General features: G+C 32.0%; 1 long non-coding RNA gene across 3 annotated transcripts; it reads right to left on the bottom strand.

The window, feature by feature from the left end:
* Window positions 1-352: 352 nt before the first annotated feature.
* LOC125799133 (uncharacterized) lies at window positions 353-5,989 on the bottom strand. Of its 3 annotated transcripts, none has more exons than XR_007437958.1 (4): window positions 5,751-5,989; window positions 3,189-3,297; window positions 1,583-1,696; window positions 353-529 (listed from the first exon to the last, which is right to left on the bottom strand). It is a non-coding gene; the product is annotated as an uncharacterized LOC125799133 (long non-coding RNA). The 3 variants fall into 3 exon arrangements; XR_007437957.1 differs by lacking the exon at window positions 5,751-5,989 and adding an exon at window positions 4,922-5,038 and having other exon boundaries at window positions 353-532; XR_007437956.1 differs by lacking the exon at window positions 5,751-5,989 and adding an exon at window positions 4,922-5,038.
* Between the last annotated feature and the right edge of the window lie 1,113 nt (window positions 5,990-7,102).

The following is a 7,102-nucleotide window of genomic DNA, read 5'->3' as shown; positions in this document are numbered from 1 at the left end:
CAGAGAGCGGGCTGTATTATGTAGTGTGCAGTGTTCTGCAGTTCTTACTCTGTAAGTACCCAGTAAGTACTCAGAAACAACAGAGAGCGGGCTGTATTATGTAGTGTGCAGTGTTCTACAGTTCTTACTCTGTAAGTACCCAGTAAGTACTCAGAAACAACAGAGAGCGGGCTGTATTATGTAGTGTGCAGTGTTCTGCAGTTCTTACTCTGTAAGTACCCAGTAAGTACTCAGAAACAACAGAGAGCAGGCTGTATTATGTAGTGTGCAGTGTTCTGCAGTTCTTACTCTGTAAGTACATACCACTGAGACCAATTTTTTGTTAAATCTTAATAAAAGCAAAAACAATCTGTACAACAATACATAACATTAAACTTATTTATTTATTTATTTACAATCATCATTGATTATATGTTTCTTTTAGGTAAAATGTTATATTTTTTGTTCTTCTTGATCTTCTTCTTCTTGTGCTTTTCCTTTTTTTCGTCTATCAGAAAGCAGGATGCGGAATCTTCTGCCCCTCTCCATCCTGCTTTTGTCCATAAGAAAAAAAAAAGAATAAGTTTACTTTTTAGATGCAATTATATGTATCATTAATTTCAAAGCATGTCACACAAGTTTTTAGCCTTTAGCAAATACTCATTGTGCATTTATAAAGTATATATATATATATATATATATATATATATATATATATATATATATATATATATATATATGTATATATATGTATATATATATATATAAACATACAGTTGGAAGTTTACATACACTCATGGACACAAATATCATGGAAATGTTTGCAAATACAGATTTACACATGAGTGATCACAAAAATTATGCAAGATAGTTTTGTCACTGGATCAGAAATAATTTAATTAATCAACTGGCCAATAGGAAAGTTATAATAGCATCATGCTTTTTGGCAGTTTTTTTTTGGCAATAGATACATTAAAAAAGGTAAAGGGAAAATGAAGAGAGTAGGAAAGCTCAGAATTCTGCGGCTGAACCTAAAACTATCAGCTACACTGCTGGAATAAGCAAGGCAACTTTTTAACACTCTGGCCTCAAACATACAGGAAACGTGTATTGTGCTTAAAAGTTGTATCTGTGCAAGGAAACCAACGAATTTAGCGACATCTACTACTTCAGCCAAGAATGATCAAAACTACAACCACACAGACACACGCAAAGGCAATGTGTTGACACGTCTCAGAGGTATAAACTTATATATGTATATACTACGTCTTGTCTCTTGAACCCAATATTGTGAGATGAGTATCTCGTCACACCTTTTGTGAGCAGTGAACACTGCACATACACATTCAGTGTGAAACAGCTTAGCATGGAGCAGCAGCAAAGATGCATTAGTTAACAGCTGTAGTAATTATCTGGCTAATATATCAGATTAATCTGACCACAAACAAACTGCTCCAGACCACAGGGCACCTAAAGAGGACTTGTGATTAGGAAGGTGTTGATAATGTTATGCTTGATCTGTGTATTTCTGCAACTGAAAGTGAGAGAGAATTTAAACGATTTAAACAATAATTTACACATGCACATGGAGACACACACACACCTGAAGGACCTGCAGCCATGTCAGGAACAGATGTTAATTTGTCCACATGTTCCTTCAAAACTGTGCATTCATCATGTAGGAATTTGATTTCCACCTTTAGCTTTGCCACCTCAACTAAAAACAAAAACAAAAGAAAGTACAACATGTTAAGAGTGTAAAACCTTGTGCTGCTTGAGAAAATGTTTTAGGCTAATGGATTAATAAAAGAGTCACACCCCTAATGTATGTATCAAGTTTGCTTTAGTTTAATAAATGGTTTCATTTATAATTACATATAAATTATACAGATGCAGTTAGTCACATTTAAGGGGGAGGGGGGATCACTGTTTGTAAAATGCCTGGATGATGGGGCAAAAATATATACAGTGCCTCAAATAGGGCAGTGCAACAAGATGATATGTTTCATTATGACAATAAAAAAATGTCTATTGTTTAGTATTAAGGTCTATCATCTATATCGTTGCAAAATACAACTTATTTTTTTGTTGCCTGGGTGATGCACCAAGGCTAATAGGATAGAAATGGGATAATAGGACAGCCCTACATCAGGATAGAAATGTTTGATCAAATTGCAAGGCCCTACCTCCGAGTACTATTCAACCCCCTACAGATTTTGCAAGTTAAACAGTCACAATTAACATATAATCGTGAAATATGGCCTATACGTGGCCCTGGACATGTTAAATACACTGTAGCAAAAAAATTATTCTCTGTTAAATTCATTTTGAAACATTTTGAAAAGTTAAAAATGGTCAATTATTATCCAACAATTCAAACCACCAGAATTATGTGTGGTTCCCTCAAGTTTTAAAATGTATTTGAGCTATTACAAACAATGAGCTTCACATGCTTGGATTAATTTTTTTTCTGACTACAAAAGCCCCTCCCTAAACAAAATAACAGCACTCATACATGGTAAGCATGGAAAACACTTGTCACAGATAAAACCTTGGAGGGTCACAAGGCTGGCAAGGGCTATAAAACCCTTTCAATGAGTTGGGCCTTTATGTCTTTGCTGTCGGGAGCATCATCCAGAAGTGGAAGGATTATGTAGCTACTTTTAACCTTACATGCCCTGGACAGCCTTTCAAAGTTTCCTCCTGTGCAGAGATCAGTCTTGTCTAAATGGTCATGGCTAGCTAATGGTGGTGGGGACATTGGTTTCAAAAAATACCATAAGTAATGAATTACATCACAATAGTTCCAAGCAAAATACTTAACATAAAGTCTTATAGTGACAATATATGTAATGGACTACCTTAGAAGGGAAACTAGTCAAGCATGTTCGTATAGATATCTATCCAAAGCCAAAACTATTAATACATTACCTTTAACCTTTTGATGCGCAACACAGGTTTACAATAAATTAATTTAAATTTAAATTAATTTAATCATTCAGTATTTAGTATTTTGGATCATAGTGCATCCTTATTTTATTTTGTATTTTCTTACTTTTTTAATAAAAGCTCTTTTTGTATCACTACTCCTCTAATGTGCAACATGGGTCAAAAATGGCCAGCAAGATATATCATAGAACCCATAGAAATCACAGCAGATGTATAATATTCGGTTGCTGCATTTCAATTTATATAATATCCACTGTCACCTTGGCTGCTTGACCTGCTTCTTTCTTGTCTTGATGCTTCATCCTTGGTCACACCTGTCTCTTCATTGTCCACATATTTTTGAGGAAGAAGTCTTTTTGGTCTTTCCATCTTAGGGCACAGAGTAAAAATGTTCATGAAATTTGTAAATGAAAACAAAAAATATACTGTTTTGTCAAAAACCTATTTAACATTCATTTTTTTGTTGTTGTGCAGTAATTTTGTAGATCATAGATATGAGACTGTATAAACATACATAGTTTGAATCAGAACTGAAAATAATTATTGAATTAAATTATTATTAACACTACATTTTTTGTTGTTGATACTTATGTGTACTAAATAAGGGTATGTTGTTTGACGGTTGTGTATTATTATTAATATTAGTGCATATTTCATATTGTAAGACTGCACCCTTAACTTTAATATTAGTTAGGATGTCTGAATCATTAATTGAAAATACTTTTATTTAGAAATGTATGTAACTTTATTAAATAATTAAATAAATGTTGGATGAACGAACTATTTTACAAAAAATGTTTGATTAAATAAATTTTACAATAATAAAGATGTGTAAAATAAAGAGCAGTGCATTTATAAAAAAGAGAAGCTCAAAAATGGTAGTATATTAAAATTATTATAAAACACAATACATTAATAAGTATGAAATACACAAAGTTAAATTACTGCATTAATATGTGAATGATAATTTGTTATAATAATAGTAGGAAACATTGTGTTTTTCTGAACATATTTTCTGCAGACTAAACATAACAATACAATATTTAAATGTAATTTGATATTATGTTAAAAATCCATCAGGTCTAGTGCATTTCATATACTGTAATGTTACAAAACAATCCAAATAAGCCAATATTTAAAATAATAAACTGAATGAAGGAAAGGTTGAAATTAAATAATCCCTGATTATCTACACATAAATGAATTGCAAACCAAATTAACCAGCTGAGGATCTAACAATCATGGCTGGGTTTAAGATCATTAAGTCTGATGTTCTTAATGTTAAGATGCTTTTGGAAAACAGATCATTATAAGTTCTATATACCATAACTGTAAATATTAAAAAGAAAATCCTGCATAAACATGACCTAGACGTATTGTTAAACTATCAATTAATATGTAATTATTAAGTATTAATGAGTAGAGCAGACCATCATGGATCAATATTAATAATAATAATAATAATAATAATAATAATAATAATAATAATAATATTACTCTACTAACATTACTAACTATGAAACTTTTTAATGGATTCAAAGGGTGCATTTTCCGATCCTATGGCCGTCACAAAAAAAATAGCTTTATATTTTGCTTCTTGTTTGAGCAGACCGCTCTATTGGACATTCTCAGTACCACCTTAAATTGCGCAACATACTTTCTATTCCTGCAGCAATATTTAAGGTGGAATGCGCCACTTAAGGTGTAACAGGGTATTTGAACAAAAAAAAAAACTCACGACAGCCTTGTTATTTTCTTTGAAGTAATTTTGTTATGAACCCTATAGCTTCAGTTTACCTAGCTATCACTACAAATCCATGCTGTCGGGAGCAGAGCAAAAAACGTTGCTGAGGAGCTGTGTGTTGACCGGCTAGAGGATTTATAATTTAAACTAGTTAAGCTAAGATTGGTAACATCTATGTATGTTGACTTAAAATCAATAAACCCTATTATGCATATCAATATTAATGTATCATATCATATTCCACCTTACCTCGCTCCATGCTTAACAGCCAGTGTTGTAGTACAAACAGTTAACCAAGTGAACTAAGTTTAAATTCTCAGTACTCCACCTACTGGAAGGGAGGTTTAGCAATACTGCTAGCTTGTAATGCTTTCAAATTTTTTTGTCGCAAACCAATTCCAAGGTACCTATAACTAGTCTACAAAGTAAATAAAATAACAGTAAAACAGAAAAAAACATTTTCTAAATAAATAATTAGTAAAATAAATACAAAAAATGTTGACCCATCTTGACAATATCACTTAATTAAGTATTGGGTTTGATCATTTGAACAAGGCATAAAATGAAATTATATTAATAATAATATTATTACAGTAATCATAATAAAAACGTATTATTATTATTATTATTATTATTTTATATTTAACTATATATATATATATATTATTATATATTCAAATTTTGTTTTATTTAAAAGGGTATAAGTGCTTTGTTATGCTATATTATTGTTATGTTTGTCACATTTAATCGTCTTAAAATTACAATAATATTGTTTTTCGTAATAATGTATTTGACAAAACATCGTCCACAAAAATGTTATTATGAAACACATATGCATGTATTACTTTTTGTTTGACAGCAACAAATTAAAAGAAAATATATTATGGCCAATTAGACATTTACGAGAGTAAATGTGAATGCAGCAGGAAATGACGTCAGGACCGCAGGAGTTGTTTGGAAAACTGAGTGGCACAAAGCGAGGGAGCCAGCAGCCGTGAAAAAAGGAGACACGAAAGGAAAAAGGTAAAATCAGTTTAGGTTAACTATCTATCATTGACATGAGTAAAGCGTTACTTACTGGAATTATATCGCGGTCACGCCATCTGCACTTAGAAAACGCTCGGTCGCGCTATCTACACCGAGAACTGGAGTGCGCGTCTAAGCCGTGTATTACGGTAGCCGCGTGCACAGCGCACCCGGAGGAGCAGAGACTGGCGCTTCTCGTGCAGAGACTTAAAATGGAACAGAGACTAGTTTTACACCCAAATAAACATGATTTAATGAGGGATAATCCACAAATATACACCAGAAAGACCACTGCTTATCTGTAGAGCAGTGTAACGTTTTGGAAAAAGAGCTATTAAATAAGCAAATCAAATTAATATCATATCACAGCACTAAATTCTTAGTGATCTTTTTCTCATATATCCCAGATAAATGTTTGAAGTGATATTACCGTATCATTTTGGAGTAATTTGATACCAAAAATGTCCATTCGTTTTTTTTTTAAAGATATTTCGGGGCTATAAAACCAAAAAAAAAATCTAATTGTTATCATATTAGACAATGAAATCCGTGAAGAAGACATTCCATACTGTTAATGTTATTCATGTCAAGTGATATTACTGTAAAATTTTAGAGTAAAATATATTTAGAGAAAAATATCTAATCTAATCAAATTGTTATCCAATGCTACCAAGACAGCCTTAAAGAACACATTCCATACTAATAATGACATGAATAACAAAGAATATTACTGTATCATTTTGGAGTAATTGGATACCAAACTTAAGAAAAAATGTCCAATCGCTTTAGCATAAACCACATTTCAAAGTCCTATAAAACCAGCAAATCAAATGGTTATCCAATGCTACCAAGACAGCCTTAAAGAAAACATTCCATACTAATAATAGATTGAGTAACAAAGAATATTACTGTATCATTTTGGAGTAATTGGATACCCAACTTAGGAAAAATGTCTATTCGGTTGTACTTAAACCACATTTCGGAGTCCTATAAAACCAGCAAATCAAATGGTTATCCAATGACACTCAGACAGTCTTGAAGAACACATTCCATACATTCCATTAATGGCATGAGTAACAAAGGATATTACTGTATCATTTTGGAGTAATGGTATACCAAACTTAGGAAAATGTCTATTCGGTTGTGCATAAAACAGATTTAGAGTCCTATAAAACCAGCAACTTAAATTGTTATCCAGTTCCACAAAGACTGTCTTAAAGAACCCATGTTATACTATTAATGACATGAGTAACAAAGGATATAACTGTATTATGTTGGAGTAATTGAATACCAAACTTAGGAAAAATGTCTGTTCGCTTTTGCATAAACCACATTTCAAAGTCCTATAATACCAGCAAATCAAATTGTTATTCAAGGCACCAGAACAGTCTTGAAGAACACATT

This window comes from Astyanax mexicanus, chromosome 2 (genome assembly GCF_023375975.1).
Source record: "Astyanax mexicanus isolate ESR-SI-001 chromosome 2, AstMex3_surface, whole genome shotgun sequence".
In the NCBI taxonomy this organism is placed as follows: domain Eukaryota; kingdom Metazoa; phylum Chordata; class Actinopteri; order Characiformes; family Acestrorhamphidae; genus Astyanax; species Astyanax mexicanus.
This window is presented reverse-complemented; position numbering and strand designations above follow the sequence as displayed.